The sequence below is a fragment of the Acinonyx jubatus genome, chromosome B1 (assembly GCF_027475565.1).
Source record: "Acinonyx jubatus isolate Ajub_Pintada_27869175 chromosome B1, VMU_Ajub_asm_v1.0, whole genome shotgun sequence".
Classification (NCBI taxonomy): Eukaryota; Metazoa; Chordata; class Mammalia; order Carnivora; family Felidae; genus Acinonyx; species Acinonyx jubatus.
The window spans coordinates 50626369-50643579 of record NC_069382.1 but is presented as its reverse complement, the minus strand read 5'-3'; the positions used below and the strand labels follow the sequence as shown (position 1 = coordinate 50643579).

Here is a 17211-nt window from a genome sequence, read left to right as displayed (position 1 = left end):
CCACAGTTTGTTCATCTAAACTTCATGTTCTGAGATTTTAAAAAAATAAACATTTAGACATTGGATGAGAGATGCAAGGTACAAAGAAGCAGAGCAAGCATGAGAACTTACTCACAGATGGATCTATTCCTGGAATTCATATTTCCCATTCAAAGAGTGGGCTGGCCTTTTATAAAGACTTTGGACTCTTAGCATGTCTCAGTGGAAATGCAGGGGGTGGCTATTCTGAATACTAGAACCAATTAATAAAATACACAGGGTTTTCAATTGGAAATCCCTAATTCCCTTGATCTGGTTCATTATAGTCATTTAACCTCCATAAAGTAACTCTGTCGTTGCCAATCCATGACCCAGAATCTCTTTAGAATAGGTGGGATGGTGAGCCCCTGCATCCCTGGGCTGATAGACTAAGTGTATCAGCCCAGTATCCATTCAGAAAAGGTGGCTTCTATTTTACACAATTCACTTTTAACTCTAAGCTTCAAGTTATTAAATTTTGAGTATTCCCTTTCCCGCCCACTAGTTGTGGCTCTGCTGAGCCTGACTGCCTGTGTGGCCCAGATTGAGGGTGACATCCAGACACTCACTGGCTCTCATATACCTCACACTCCTGTCATCTGTGTCATCCAAATCTTCATTCATCTCAGATTTAGCTGATGCCAGGAAATTTGCTCAGTGTTTTTCTATATGTTTTTATTTAGTTTATCTAATTTATTTTTCATAGTAACTTTATTATCCAGGGGGATTTAATATAGAGCTTTATTTCACAAAGGATAAATGGGACTTAGGGGGTTAAATGTTTTGCCCAACTTCCTCTGATTACTGACAAAACCATGATGCAAGCTCCGATGTCTTGAATAAAAGTCCCTGCCTTTTCCATCCCATCTGACAGTGTACCCCCATCTTAAATTGGTGAGGGCATCTTACCTTCCTTTTCTTTCTGCTGCCTTATCAAACTTTGAGGGTTCACCCCTACAATAGCACATTTATCTAAACCTACAGCAACTCCAAATAGCTTGATCAGTGCATAAACCACTCATATTGAGATAGCCTAAGAACAGGGGCTTTGAGGAATCAGCTTACATCTGACATTTGGAAAAGAAACCCTTTCCCTGATTTCCAACAGTTTTCCCTGAAAAAAAATGTCTCAAATATATACTATGAGAACTTACTTTTTAAGTCAATTGGTGTCCATCTGATTGTTCCCAGGAGGCTCTTTGGGCAGGGTCCATCCATGTTGTAGAGAAGGAATCAGGGCATTGAGTGGCACCATTATTTTTTGAAGCCCAAGGTGCTGAAAAGAAAGCAAACAGCAACACTTTGCATCTAGTAAGAGTTAGATGACTACAAACTGAATGACCTGAAGAACTGGGAGAGTCCTGGCTCTAACTTTGCTTCAGAAAGCTTGTGAAGATCTTGCTTTGCCTCATGCCAGCTCCCAAAACCAAAGCAATCTCTCCTGGGGTTAAAGGAGATTTCCTCCCTTGAGAACCAAGGGCCCAGCTAGACTCATGAGCTCATGCCCAGCCTCTTTATTGTGCTCATTAATTTAGTCTTCTTACTCACTCAACATTCACCCAGCAAAGATCCCAGAGACTTGACTAGTTCCTGTCCTTAAGAAATTCACAGTCTGGTTGAGGAGCTAAAGCCTATATATCCAGGGCTGAAAGGTAAGACTGAAAATGATGAGCAGGTCTACAGCTCTTTGAGCAGAAAGGAAGAGGTGAAGACATGGGGCACTGAGAGGTCTCTGCTTTCATTTATCTTTCTGAAGGACTGCTAAGCATTCCTCATGGACAGCACAACCTGGGTTTGGGACCTGAATACAAAGTATTCCCTCTTCTTCCTCTCTTCTCCCTAAAAATAAGTGTGTATCAATATATTAGATCCCTTAATAGCAATTTTTTTTTTAGATTCCTCATGTAAGATCACCAAGATCCCTTTTCAAAATCAATCCTGTCTTAGGAAAAGTGGCTTGATAAGAAAGAAGAGACAAAGAGAGGAGAGTATTGAGATGATTCCCCTTTCCTTGAGATAGATTGCTCTAGAAAGAAAGAGGGTGCTTCACCCATAATTATGTTAGCCTTGATCTGGATGGAGACTTGAAAGTGATGTATATCAGGGAAGTTAGGAATGCACTCTGCCGTAGTGCCACTGCTGTAACAAAACAACATGGACTGGTTGGCTTACACAACAAACATTTACTCCTCATGGTTCTAGGAGCTATAAAGGCCCAGATCAAGGTGCTAGCAGATCTGGTGTCTGGTGAGGGGTCTCTTTATGGTTTTCAGATGGCTGCTTTATGGTTTATCCTCACATGGCAGAGAGAGCTCTGGTGGCTACTGTCTTACAAGGGCACTAATCCCATCATGGGGGCTTTACCCTCATGACCTCATCTAAACCCAGTGATCTCTCTAGGGCCACACTTCCAAATTCCACTGCATTGAGAATTAGGGCTTTAATATATAGATTTAGGGGAACACAACCATTCCATCCATAGTAGACCCTATGGTCAGGACTTATGAAAGACCTGAAACTCAACACCCCTACACCATTCTAACTATTGCTCTTAGCCATCATTTCTTTATATCCACAGAGCATATGCCTCCATCCTGAGTTCATGGACTTGCAGAGTTTATGTTAAGAAATATGCTATAAACATGTACATGGATTACAGAGAACTCGAGAGAAGGCCATTTTCTTAAAAACAGCCAAGAGAGAAATGGGGCCAAATAGCATGACACAGATCTTGTATCAGTCAACTAACCTGTAAAGTTTTCCTTGTGAAACAAGAAGCCCTGGGTCATCCCCCCAAAACACTCCCATAATGCCCAATTAGGCCAACAGTGAATTATCCTTAATTTCTGTTAAGAACAATTCTTTGGCACTGCTCTATTCTCATGGTGAATTCTGATATGTCTTGAGGTGCATTGTCAAGAGTTTCTGAACTCAAGACATATCACATCTATCACATTCATCATTCACCATGTGCCCATTTCCAAAATATTAAATATACAGTACATAATACATATATAATATATACATTACCTTACCATAAATTACATATATAATCTTAAAGTAGGTCCATTTAAAAGCTACAAGTTATATTCATTGGTAGTGATTTTTTTAAAAAAGTCCTCATTGTTTAACAGTGATGAGAAATAGGGTTATTTTTTTAACCTTTAAGAAATAGTAATTCCTTAATCTCCTAGTTCAGTTCACCAAACCAGACCACAAGAAGTTTACCAGTCATTCACCCAGTGTTTTTCTCTAAGGGTGCCTGGGTGAGACTAGGTTGGAAGGACTCCTGTAAGAGAAAGATGGATTGTTTAGGAAGCTGTGCTGTTACATCACAGGGCCACAGAGAGCTGTCCTCCAGCCCCACCTCCCCTCCAAGCTGGTCACACCTTCTTGCAATCCACTGCAGCAGCAGGAGCACTAGATTCACCACTATCCCATTGTACCAGCTCCCTCTTCTGCAACATGAAGATGACACTTCCTAAGCTCCCTTCTGACCCTAAAATCCTATTATAAATGCACACACTCATTCAACACGAGACAAATATCTGTCTCCAGACTATGAACTTCTAAGAAACCCAGAGAAAAAATTTAGCTCCTCCATTTTTAACCCAACCTAATTGTTATGAATATAAGAATCCAGGGAGATCATCCTTAAATCAAAGGTAAGCATCTCCTAAATCAACTATACTTTTCTCTTCGAAAGAAAAGACGAAGCCAACTTCTCACCATCTTAATAAGTATTCTCAAAATATATATCTTAAAGGTAAAAAGAATTTTCTTCCTTCTAGCCCTTCTTTATTATTTGTGTCAAGTGATTTAAGTGGAGTGGGGTAAAGACAAGAGCATCCACTCGTCATGAGATGAGAATCAGCCATATTGGATGCACAGAGACTATTGACCAATCAAAACCAAAGCAAGCAAAGAACTCCCCCAAGCCCTACTGCCTTTTGGAGCTCCACTTACAGCAGACTACCACCTTACTAAGAACATGCTTTAGACACAGAAAACTATCTCATTCGTTTCATGTGGAAGGTATGATTCTCTCATAGAGGTGGATGAGGCTATACACCCACATCTGCATATGTCTGCAGAGTGCTTTCACACAGTGTCTCATGTGATCTTCTCAACAACCCTGAGTAAAGTAGCATCACGTCCAACACGCAAAAGAGGAAACTAAGGTTCTGAGAGGTTAAGCTGTCCAAGATCATAAAGAAGTGAGGATATGACCTGGGAATCTGATGCCCTAGTCAGTGATGTCCAATCCCCATCCTCCTGGGAAGTAGGAGAACAACATTGCACTTCCCACCAATGTCCCTGGACTAAATGTGCCTGCTCTCCAAAACACCATTCCTGGAGATTTCTTTCAGCCAGAGGCAGCTCCATAATTAATAGTAAATAGTACTAAATAGTCCCAGATACCAAAAGTGGGGGCATCACAGCCCAGTTATGGGGCATTTTCACTGGGCTTCACATTTGTCTGGGGACAGCAACAGGAACTTAGCATAGAGGAATCTTGGCATGTTGCTTAAGCCTTTAAGGCACACTATGTATCACGTCATTCCCTAACTTCATTCTGTTGCTTCACTCATGTGAATACATCTGTGATCACATATCCTCAAATGCTATTTCAACCACCAACTGCCAGATCAGAAACACACCATCTAGAGAAAGCAGATCTATCTAGGCAGAGGTTTGGGGATTTATTTCAAGAAGAACATAGGTGTTTGTAGGGCCATTCAGGCAAACCAGCTTGCACATTTAAAAAAATCCTCCATTTGAGGGGAGACTCATAGTCAGCGAAGCCTGTAGACCTCGGCTGACTTGGAGGGAAACAACCACTTAGTGGCACCCAGGGCAAAGAGCATAGGGTTTGTTTGAGGGTTTGTTTGGGGCCTACCACCTCTGTACCCCAGAGAACCAGGCCTTGGGCTGTATTTTGAGTCAGAGCTGGGTGGGGAGCACAAGAATGTTTCCAGGGAAACTACTTTGCTCTGATAGGTGCAGAATGAGTACTGAACTCTGGGAAAGCTAGGTCGGTAATGAGACTGGGAAGCCTGGTAAGGTGCAGGATCTCATATGGCTAAAGGGATGAGAAAATGTAAGTACCTCATGCAAAAACCACAGACACACACATCCATATTCTGCCTGATTCCACAACACCCTGGGGCAGAACAAACCATGGGACACCTGCTGTAGGAAGCCACATTCTATGGCTGTCCACCTCCACCCATGAGAGCATGAACCAGAACTGTGTGGAAGTAATGTCTGCCAGAATTTTCTTTCCTCCTTGAGAAATGTAGCGAAATTTGTAGAGGAAGCCTGAATGTCCTCCAATGGCCAGATTGTGAAACAAATTATTGAGTGCTTTCTAGGCACACAGCACCTCACATTGTATCTCAAAGGCAGGGAAACTTTCAAACATGGTAGAGAAATTTGTGTTTCTTCCTTTTCTCAGGCTGTGGGTGTGAGTAAAGCGTTTGCTCTTCTGTTCAGGTCACTAGTGTGAGGCAGGTGGATCCAAGCACATGATCACATCCCACAGATGAGAGGGTGTTTGCACATCTTACAAAGGACTGGCAGATTCCAGGCCCTAAATAATAAGCCACTGGCTGCCTAAAATAGTCCCCTTTTAATTTCAACAAACCCAGAAAGAGTTTGCCATATACCATTTGTAGGACCTCAGAGGGACCAAGTAAGGGGCCAGTCAAATAGATCAAAGAGTAGTTCTCATGGGTATCTGCACCAGGATGAGGCTAAAGAGGGGCTGTATGAAGAATAGGCTTCTGGACCTATGGTTGTGCCCAAGGTTGCCAAACATCTGCCTCTTTCTTTTGGACATGGAGAGAAGTGCTCCTTGAAGTTTTCCAGTGTGTCTTGCCTCTCCTAACCCATCCTGGACTGGTTGGCTCTACAAACCTCAAAAGAGGACAATTCCTCAGTCACGCTTGCTTCTTCTCATGTTCCATGACATGAACATGAAGACTGTCACCTGATCACTTCATTTAGCCACATTTTCTCTTTCAGTCATATGCCCACTCCCAAAGACAAGGCTCTGGGAAAATGGTGGCTCTTTTTCTTCCATGTAATTTGGGGGCTCTTGACTCTTTCCTCTTCTTCCTTTCCAGAACACAAGGCTCTGAGTGTCACAATGGTCTTGATGAGGGATACTCTCTTGCCAGATGAAGGTTCCTCTGTCCCTTTCCAAGCCTCTGAGCCCCCCAGCCCCTGTAACTGGTTATTTTTCTTTCCTGGGGGGTGATTCTTGATGGCACAATGAGGCGTGACTGTATTGTGGTTTCCTTTGATCCCACGAGGTGGTGAAACTCCCTTTCCCAACTGCCTGGGACAAGGAGGCAGAAGCACAAAGCAGCATTGCCCACTGAGGCTCATGCTAAAACAATTTTTTTTATTTTTAACTACAGTGGGAAAGCTCAGTGACGTGGGAAACTCCCTTCAGATGCTCCATCCTTCAGCCCCAGATTTCCAGTCCTTTTTCTGTTGGAATTTTAATATCATCTGTTTATTATTTTTATTTTTAATGGAGGAAGAACCTCATGCTAATGAGTTGTGCAAATGACACCATTCCTTTGTTACTATTTGAAGGGGTAAAGACCGTAGTGAACTGTGTTTTTGTTAAGATATCCATTTCTTGTGCTGGGTTGATTTCAGATTGGTGCATTCCCACTTATCAGGGACCTCTGATTCTAGCAGAACAAAATCAGCTACTTACTCTAGTTACTGTAAGCAGACACATAACTTTTACTGTAATTTGAAAAACCTTGCACTGTAATGGTTAAAAAAAAGCAAATCTTATTGAAACTGATTTTGTATTTTTGATTACATCTGAATTTTCACATTTTTGTATCTAACCGTGACCACGGTAGTGCTTCCATAGCTTGTGTTCAAGGTCTTGTTTCTTTCCAGGTTGAATTCTTAGGATCGTGTTGACACCAAATGTTTAAGGGGCAGGACTGGGGCCTTGCTAGGAGAACCTGTCATGGGGGTGTGTCCTTCCTCCGCCAGATCACTGGCTGGCAACGGGAACCTTGCCTAGACTGGAGCAAGTTGACGTCGCATCTCATTGCGTGAATTTCCACAGACAGCTCATATCTCCAACTTATTTCAGGCCAACGGTTTTGGCCAAACCCTTGCCAAGGACTCTCAAAATTGAGCTGCCCCCACCCCTGCACTACCCAGCTTCCTGGGTAAGGGAGGACATTTTTGAAAACAAAACTTGTGAAATTAATTTGTGATTATGATTTTTTCTTCTTGCTGGAAACGTGCTGGGAACCAGACAGCATGATGTTATCGCTCTTTCTGCTTTTCCAAACCAATACACCTGTTGTGCTCTTTTGTTTCTTAGTGAAGAAAATTCTAGACACAGACCTAACTATGAACTCTTTTCCTCCTGTATTTCTGATTAGCAATTCTCCCTCTGTATTCCTGACTTGTTGAAGTGTTTTCCTTCTTAGCATTGCTTCTCATATTTTACTTTATTTCTTTACTGAACAACAACAACAAACCCACAAAGGAACAAATAATCTCTTTCTCTTTTTCTCTCTTTCTCTCTCTGATGTGTAATGTTGTGTTGTCCAGATTCTGTATAAAAATATGTATATGATGTATCTGATATTTGGCAGCCACTGGCTGTAACTTTAACCAATATAATTAACAAAAATGCATAATGTTGGTGTTTGATTTTTTTTACAAAAAAAAAACAACCTAGTTAAGATGTTTGTGTATTTTTGCATGGTTAAAATGTACTTAGTGCATTGAGAAACGTTGTGGAGGTACTCAGTGAAAAGGCCGGTTTACTTTTTAATTCTAATGGTGATTGGTTGTTGACCAGACTATTCCCTATGATGTCCGTCTTTAATTTAGCATAATTCTATTTATAACTTGTTTTATTACTCAAGATTCAACATATTATATCTATCTATCTCTATTGTATTTACTGTTCCTTAAAACCAGGTTGTGGAAGTTCACTTCGTCTGGCACAGATGTCTACATTGCTGATTTCCGTTGAGTTGTGTTCCATTTAATTTGCTGTACAGTCCAGATCTGAAGCACCCCTTGGCCCCTAGACAAAGCCTGTCATCTCTCCTTCCAGAAGTCTATTTCTTTGAGCAGTACTGTGGTTTTCCCTCATCATGGATCTTTGTTACCCCTTCCTCCCCCAAACCTAGTTATATAAAGGAGGAGAGGAGGATAGGAAGTTAAGTAGGAATCTGAGAATTATTTATATTTTATACATAATAGTACATATAATATATTATAGATAGACAGGCAGACAGACTTTAACTGTGAATTAAGTAGAAAGACAGTGGAAGATGTTGAAGGATTCAGAGATGGAGGTCCTGGGATTTCCTCCCAGGTATGTCACTAGATCAATATGATAGATGCAAGAACCCTCTGTCCTTCCTTGTGCCTCAGTTTCACCATATGTAAGATGAGGAAGTGCAGAGTTTTCAGGGAGGAGAGGCAGCTACACTTTCTTGAGTCTTCAGTGCATTTAGAGCAAGAGTAGGTCTTTAACAGTCCAAGAGATTTAATTGCTGTGTATTTGGAGACCCTGCTTGCAACATCCCCTCTCCTCCTCAGGACATCTGGGCCTGCTTAGGGGGAAAGACAGATCTTTAAAGTCATGAGCTATTCTGGGTTGAGGTTACCTTGGCATCCAAAGTCTTCTCTTCGGCTAGGTGGCTCCTTCCTGCACATCTTGGAAGGAGATGGGATTCGTAGGAAGTATCTGTGGCAAATGAAATTGAGCTTCTGTTTCCTAGAGTCTTACCTTTTCTCTAATCCAATCAGAATCTGTGTGCTTGTTTTATCCAGGGCACACAAGGAGTTTGCCATCCTCCGTTTTCCTACCAAATACTTTGATAGACAACCCACGCCCATTACTCGGAACCAGCATACATAGTTGTATTAGAAGCACCTGTATTTCCAGTATTTGTGGTTTTGCAGACACTGGTCTTTTGGCAGACAAAGGCAACCTGTCTCCAAGTGGGCCTTCCCTTCCTCCTCAAATCTGGAGACTTAGCCAGTACTTTGAGGTCTTCGGGTTTCTTGGCTCTGCAGTGAAATGTCAATCCTGATAGCCAACCAGGTAGAGACAAGTACTGCCTTTCTCACTCTTCAGAGGGAAGGCCTCAGAGCCTCAAACACTTCATAAGCATTTTGTCATAGGCACTTAACCTTCTGCAATGTCTGTGACCATGAGTATTGATCTCATTACTGACCATGGTAGTGGACAACTTCAAAATATATTGAAATTTTCATTAGGCTTGAATCGCACTTGCTACTTTTCTTCAGAGTCAAGGTTGATTGCAAAGGGGCAGGATTCCATGGAGATGTGGATGGTACTGCTCTTTTCCTCCCTGGCTCTTCCAAGGCCAGAATTTACTAGATGGAGCAGCATGAACATGCTGACCTTGTGCAGGGGGATGAGCTTCTCTTTCTCAATTACCTTCCCCCCCACCCTACCCCCCCCCCACACACAGTGACATTAGCCAGGAGTCCCAAGGAACCTGTTAGAAAATTTACTCACCAAACCTAGGAACAAGATTTGTTCTCTTTGATACAATGCTAATAGAGACCTTCTTGATCCTAGAATTCAGCCCCTACCTCATATCTATTCTAGGCCAATAATCAGTTCTCTAGATCCACAGATTATAAATGTCAGAAAGGTCAAATCTCCTCCCTGTACAGATGAGGAGTCTGAAGACCAGAGATGAAATAATTTTCCCAAGGAAATGCAGCTAGAAATTTGCAGACTCAGAATCAGATTCCACATCAAAATGCTCTTTCATCCTCTCCTAACTTATAACCAGTAGCTCAGAGTCCCTCTTTTAATTTGTAAAGTTCAGATATGTCCCATGCTGTCATGCTTTATATAAGTCTCTGGAAGACAGAAGAGTTGATTTTTTCATGACTGCAGGCAATGTGAACATACACATGTACACACTCCCTCTCCAAGTCTACCTTTCTGTAAGCCAAGTTAAGATAGTTAGGATTTTGAAAAAGAAATGAGCTGATACCTATATTTTTGAGGGGCAAGGAAGAACAATGAGAATAAGAAACAGCAGAATCTAACTCTATAATCTATAAACTGCCCTAAGTCTCTTGCTAGAACAGACTTTTCTAAATAATTAGAGTGGTCTGTCCATCCACCCTGCCACCCCATCTCTTCATTTAGCCATTCTTTTTGGATCTCTTCCATTCCCAGGGCATCTGATGTCTCCAGAAAAAACTTTCCACAGTTGCTTTTGGCTATCTGTTTCAGGAAGCCCACAACTTTTTAATCCAAGCAAGTCTTCATAATTTGTTTTTTTTTTAAATATGTACACCTCTATCTGCTAACTTTTTATTTTATTTTTATTTTATTTTTTTAAGTAGACTCTACACCCAACATGAGGCTTGAACTCAGGCCCCCATGATCAAGTGTTACATGCTCCACCAACTAAGCTAGTCAGGTGCCCATCTCTGCTAACAACTTGAATCTCAACCAAGCTACCAGGACCCAAAGGGTGTCTTCCTCGTGCAAAATGGTGGGCCCAGGGACTTCCTTGTGTGTCATTCTTTCAGAGGCTTTCTGACCTCACCTTTCCCCTACAGAATCTTAGAAGCACCTGGCTTCTCTGGTCTGTTTTCCTTTGGGAGGACTCTTTGAGGTTTGTCCTCATAAGCTTATAAAAATATATCTAGAATTTTTATATTTTAATTATCAAAATAAAATTTATAGTTTTATACTGAACCCTCATTCCCTATAAGTGTCATCACTGAGAAGGGCCCAGTGGGTCCTCCCTTTCCCGAAGCAGCTAGTTCTTAAAAGTCTTGTTCTTATTCAATTGAGAAATGTCTTTGATTCCAATTAGATTATAGTGATATTTCTCTAAAGAGATTCAATACCTTTAGTTGAAGATTTTTATAGAAATTTATTCCCTTAAATGGCTGCTATTCTTGCCCTTTACACCCTACCCTTGTCATAAATGTGATGCTCCCCTCCTTCCACCAGGCCTTCAATCAGGTTCTAGAAAAAACTGAATGCTGCCAGGGGCCCAGGAACAACATTCAGTTTCCTCCTTGGTGGTGGTTCCCCTAAGAAGAAGTGGCTACAGTGACTGGTTTGTCACTGGGGGTAGGGGTCTCCCTTTGAAGTGTTGGAGCTGAAGAGAGACTTCAAAGAAAGTGTCCCCCTGGGGCTTTATGAGAGAAGGGTAATTCTTAAGCTAACTGACAGGAATTTTGAAAACAACCACCTGCTTTTCAAGGTGAGAGCAGAGATCAAGAATATGACATTTATTTAAGAGTGCAATGCTAACCAAAATATCCTAATCCCTGCAGAAAGAGTGCTGGGTTCTAGTACTGGCTCTGCATGAACTCCTCATGTGACTTTGGGCACTAAACCACTGGGTTCTGTCTGTAAAATGAAGGAGTAAGCTAGATAATCTCCAAGGGGCCTTGTTTTGTATTGTGGATAATTTCAACCCATATATTTGAACACATAATAAAGTCAAATTGCACAGCCGAGTACTGCAGACCTACCAATCGACATCAGTAATGATCAACTCATGGCCAATCTTGTTTCATCTGTACACCCACAGCTTAATGATCACATTTGCTTTATTACAGATTTGTCATAATCCTTGGATTCCAGGACCAAAACAAGACAGCTCTACCAGAGAGAGAGGTCAGGCAGAGCACTGGTCCCCAGATGGCTGGACACTGCAACTGGCATTTCTCTTTCTGAACATCTTGTCCCTACAAATGCCCCCATTGGAGGTGGTCCTCAGTAATTAGAGCACAACCATTGTGTCCAGGACATTGCATCCTTAGGCCCCAGGCATTTCATGCAGAGCTCTTGTATCAGACTGCAATCTAATTTTACAGGATGAGGGATCTCTGTCTTGTTCACAGAGAGCACATGTGGTTCATTTGCTGGAGTAAGTATTTATACCTTTTAGCAATTGCCTGAGAGCCAGTTCTTCCATTCCAGGGTCTCAGTGGTCGGATCACCCAGCATCTTGCCAGAAGCTGCTCAGAATGGCAGGCAACTCTCAAGGTTTATCCTTCCCATAGCATTTCAAGGTCCATCTCCTTTACTTCAGAACAAGAAGAAAAGAAAAGATTCTTCCATCTGTTCTGTTCTGTCTTCTGTACACTTCTCTGTGAGCAGATTCAAGTCAAAGGAGTTTCTATTACTCCCCTAAGAATCCACCTATGGGCTCACAAACCTTCCAAGGATCTCACACTTCCATGGACTTTGTAGCTGTCATTCGATCTGATGCAAGGGAAATATTCCTGAAGCTTGAAAGGCTAGTCCTGTTCTCCAGGTGAGCATAGGTCTCACTGAAGCATGTGAGCATCAGGCCTGCCTTTCTAGGACAGATGGTGTTCAAGGCCATTGAAATGGACCAGATGGTCTATAGCAAAGGACTTATTCTAACTGCACAAACTTTGGTGCTTCCACTTTTCACTCAATAGCTGGGTGAGCATAGCCTGCCCTCCTGAAAGAACTTCAACAAAGAGAGTCTGAAGAATAAAATGCCCCAAGTCAGGGATAAGCCTTCTTTTCCATGGAGCCTTCCAAAGGGCACGCCCTCTGCTACTGCGTACTGTAAATTCAGCGCTTCAGGAGCCGAGGCCTCCTGTGCTTGGGGGGAAAGGTAGCTGAGGAGAAAGGGACTCCTTCTCACCTTTTGTTTACCTTCAATCTGGCTGAATTTAGCTGCCCTTAACTTCTAGTTTGCTAAAGTCCTTATTGCCTTAACAACCACCTAATAAGCAGTCAGAACCAGAAGAGAAAGCCCCTTTGTTGGCATTCATTGTTAACCCCTACACCTGTCCCTGTCTCCCCAGTGCTGCTGTGCCTGAAATGAGTCCCAACCCTATCTCCAAAGCACTGGGTTAGCCTCTGCTGAGCCAGAGACAAACCCATGGCAAGGACAAACCCAGGACTGCTCAGATGGGGAGAGATCCCCACATCACATTTTCACTGCTGACAACCATTTCTGTCCTTCAGACTTGCTTTGCTTCAGATCTGGACTCCTCACGCTCCCTCTCCTCCATCTCTTGTTCCAGAGACCCTCCACACCCCATCATTCTCAGTGCCGTTCCTGAAGACCATCTAGACTTTTTGTTCTCCTGAACATTCTACTCACCTTCAGCTGCAGCGTATTTCTTCAGCCTCTCCACCAAGCTCTTTAAAACGAAAGGCAGTTGCTGTCTTCCCATGGACAATAATGAATGTATCTACTGTAAGTGCAGACCATGTAGAGAAGTGGCTGGGTTTATCAAAAAGAGGGTTTTTGTAAAGCCTGTTTATTTTTTTAAGTCAGTTTTGAGCATTTCTATTTTACCACCCTTCACATGGTTTTGGGGAACCCAAATTGTATCAAGGTCTTATGCCAAAACAAGCCAAAAGTTGTTTTCTTTACCTTTTTCCTCCATGCACCATGATTTAAATGATTGTTTCAGTGTCATTTTAAATGTTTTCTTGTGACATGTACTGACGATAAAAGTCATCTTGACAAAAAAAAAAAAGATTTATACATGAATCAGAAAGTATTTATTTCAATTTTGTACCTTTCCATTTTAATACATTATAATGTATTGACTCAACTGAGATAATATAAACAGTTCATTTTAATAACATGTGTGTGTGTGGCTTTTCATTTATTCATGGTCAGGGAGGGACAAATAATCACGGAGTGAAAAATTCTAGGGATTTATTGGCATCAGTGTGAGCAGAGCGTTGCCTCTGAGTCAACCAAAGGCTTCTTGGCAGCCGCTGGAGACCCCTGGGAGTGGCAGAGATTTTACAAGGGAAACAAGGAGGTAAGTGGGCAGGCTCTCCAGGCATCAACTGCCTGCTGATATACTGACACATCTCTGCACATAGGGAGCACCATAGAGACACCTCTACTTACCCATGGAGCCTGAATGCAGGCTGGCAATCAAAGGTTGGCATAGGGGCCAGATATGGGAAAACCCAAAGCAGATAAAATGAGAAGAAGCTAGGGAGAAAATTCAGTGTTAAAAGTGCTGGAGGGTGAAGGGTAGGAAGAAACAGAAGACTTCTGTGTTATATTTTCTGGATACAACCCCCACCCCCACCCCCACCCCCACCCCCCAGAACCTTATGCTAGAAATGCTGCAAATGAATCCCTGGGGAAAGTTGCCTTCAAAAAGCCCACTGACAACCAAACAAATGGTTTCTATTGCTTCCTTAGTATAATTCCTTATGGCTATAGTAGTATAAACACAAAATTGAACACAACTGTACTCATTCCTTGCTCTTTACTGGAAGATAGGTGAGAAGGTGGGCAGGGGTGGTGACAAGTAGAAGCAGGTTTCCAGAAGCAGGCAACCAGAGAAAGAGGGAGGAGGTGTCAAATGCAATTGCATCCAAACATCCAAAGGGCTTTATTAAAAACTTTTTCCAAGCATATTTGGCAAAGGGGGTGGTAATTTCATGAGCCTCATGACATTAATCTCTAGTCTTCTCTATATGTTTGAACATGTTCCATTTTTATTTAAAAGATGTTATCTGGGAGGAGAGAGAGAAATGCTACTTGAAAGGAATCTATCAGCCCTTTCTTCCTAGAAAAGTTTGGCTCCACATGAGACTCCTCTGAGGAGAGAAAGAGACTGAGAGACAGATTTTATGTCTAGGACTCTGAGAGGTCTGTCTTGGGTATGTCTAGGACTCTGGGAGGAAAGATGGATGTTCTCAACAATCAGTCATTTGATCTTCTGCATCCCCATTCCCTCCCTTTTCCTTCTCCCAACTTTTAAGCCTACAACTTTCTACAACTGCCCTTCTTGGGCACCTCCCTCTCTGGCCCAGGCTCCTTGAGTGCAAGCTTATCTCAGCCAGCAAGAACACATCAGAAGACAACTCTGGCTAGTGAGCCAAGGGACCTCCCTTTGATTCCTTCATCACCCCCACACCATCTTCAGCCTATTCTTCTGGGAACATTTGTATGTTCCATACAGGAGATTCATTAATGGATTATTTTAAGTCCTAAACCAATACTTTAGAAATGATCAGTTGCCAATTACATAAAATAAGCAGCTCTTCAGCCCTACAAAGGCTCAGCTACCAGGAAAGACATAGAAATTCCCCTCCCATCCACTTCTTTCCAAATCTCTTTTCCAAAACTCCCATTAAACTTATGGTAATCTTTAGCTTGCAGGGGATTTAGCTGTTTAAAGAGAGCTTGGGTTCTAAGGAAAGGATGTGGGAGGCACTTATTATCTTAAACTAAAATCCTCTAAATTGAGTTGATCTGCTTTGGCAAACCATTTCATCACAGGCAACACAGAAGACCCTTTTCAGATATATGGGAAAATTGCTCTTTGGGAATAGTAGTCCAAAATTTCAGATTCTTCCCCTGTGCCAATGTATATTTGCATTTGGGGATTTGTGATTCTGGACCCTCTTTTCTCCTTAACTTGCAAAGAGAAGTCTGGGTTACCTTGGTCCCTGGTAGTTGGAGCTGGGTGATAGGCTATTGTAAACAATCCCCATAGCTAACTGCTGTCAAGTTCACATTTGCTGGTCATACACAGACACATACACACCCATGTTCATGATACCCCAATTCCAGGAGGTCCCAAAGCACCACCCAACAGCCCTTGGACCCAGGCATCCAGTCAAGGGCTACAGAGACCTGTTTGGATGCACTAAAGCCAAGAGAGGCAGACGTTGAGCCATCCTTCCTCTGTGCCCTGCACTGCCCTTCATCTTTTAACCTAGTTTTCTTCCTTCTGGCCCCTTCTTTTGCTTACTCTCTCTCAGACCTTACCTGATTTCCTCTGCTCCCAGATTTTAGCCCGTTGATTTGACTTATGATCCCTTTCCACAATTTCAGTGTCACAAGAAGGAAGAGATCATCCCTGGGACTGGGAGTGAAATTCCTCACCCTCCCTGTGCCAGACTTGGGCAGAGTATAAAAGAAGTCCTCATCTGAAAACTCTTTGGCAAAAGACCTCTGAGAGTAGAATTCCAGTTATTTCCTTGCCTTGAGATATTCTCCATCCTTAGGAGAGGTTTTTTGTTGGGTGCAGGGTAGGTTTGGGGGCATATTCATTCAAATAAACTCATGGTCCTCTCCTAATGAGGAGACCCACACACCAGCCCCTCACTTAATATATATTAAGCCTAGGAACCACATATGCTGCCATAGCACCTTCAGGAAAAGAACCCCCCTTCCCATCTCCCACCCATATACACAGGGATGGCAGAAATGTGAGGCTTGCAATGGGCACAGGAGAAATGTATGCAAAGGAAGGAGGTCCCTGGAATCTTCAGTAAACATCACCAGGCTACCTGGGACAGCCTCATCCTTCAAAGCTGCTTCTCAGGTCCCCTACATGCACCCCTCCTCAGATGCCGGAAAGGGAGCACTAATCTAACTCAGCATTCAATTTTCAGACCAGACTGCAGCCTGTGCGGCTTCCGGCCAATGGGAGCTGGTCTGGTCTTCTGCACAAACAGAGGCAAAAGTTAAGGAGGCTCCTCCTTTTTTTTTTTTTTTTTAAGTTTATTTATTTATTTTGAGAGAGAATGCAAGCTTGACCAGGGAAGGGGTAGAGAGAGGGGGAGAGAAAGAATCCCAAGCAGGCTCCACATTGTTAGAGCAGAGCCTGATGTGGAGCTTGAACTCATGAACTGTGAGATCATGACCTGAGCTGAAATCAAGAGACTTAACAGATTGAGACACCCAGGATCCCCTAGGAGGCTCCTTTTAAGGACACATGACACAACACTTAGGAAAAATATAGAACACAAAGTAATAGTTAACAATATTTACATTTCAATATGTACATTGAAACCCCCCAGCTCTATTTGAATTACACTCTCATCTTGTTATGTAACTCTCCCCACCTGTACCCTTCCGAAGAGGAAGGTCCTTGGGCATTTGGGGAGGAATGTTAAAAGCTGCACTAGGAATAGGGAAAATCTGCTGTGTCTTGCCCTCTGCCTAGCAATAACACATAAACATTAACAGAGAGAAGGAAAGAAAACATGGAGGAAAAATTTCATTTTCTGTTTTTTGGGAGTAGCTATTCCCTTATAGACTGTGAACCAAGAGCACAGAATCATAAAATGATGTTGGATGACTTCAAGAAAACATATATTTGCCTCTGGAAAATCAGCTCTGCTCAGAGCCTAGACTCCCA

The 17211-nt window shown here is 42.5% G+C and overlaps 1 long non-coding RNA gene across 2 annotated transcripts in view; it reads right to left on the bottom strand.

The window, feature by feature from the left end:
- Window positions 1–17211, bottom strand: part of LOC106975824 (uncharacterized) — a 44602-nt gene that overhangs the window by 7669 nt on the left and 19722 nt on the right. For both annotated transcript variants that reach the window (XR_003423881.2, XR_001430370.3), the window contains exon 3: window positions 1173–1294. This is a non-coding gene — a long non-coding RNA (uncharacterized LOC106975824). The remainder of the gene's footprint in view (window positions 1–1172; window positions 1295–17211) is intronic.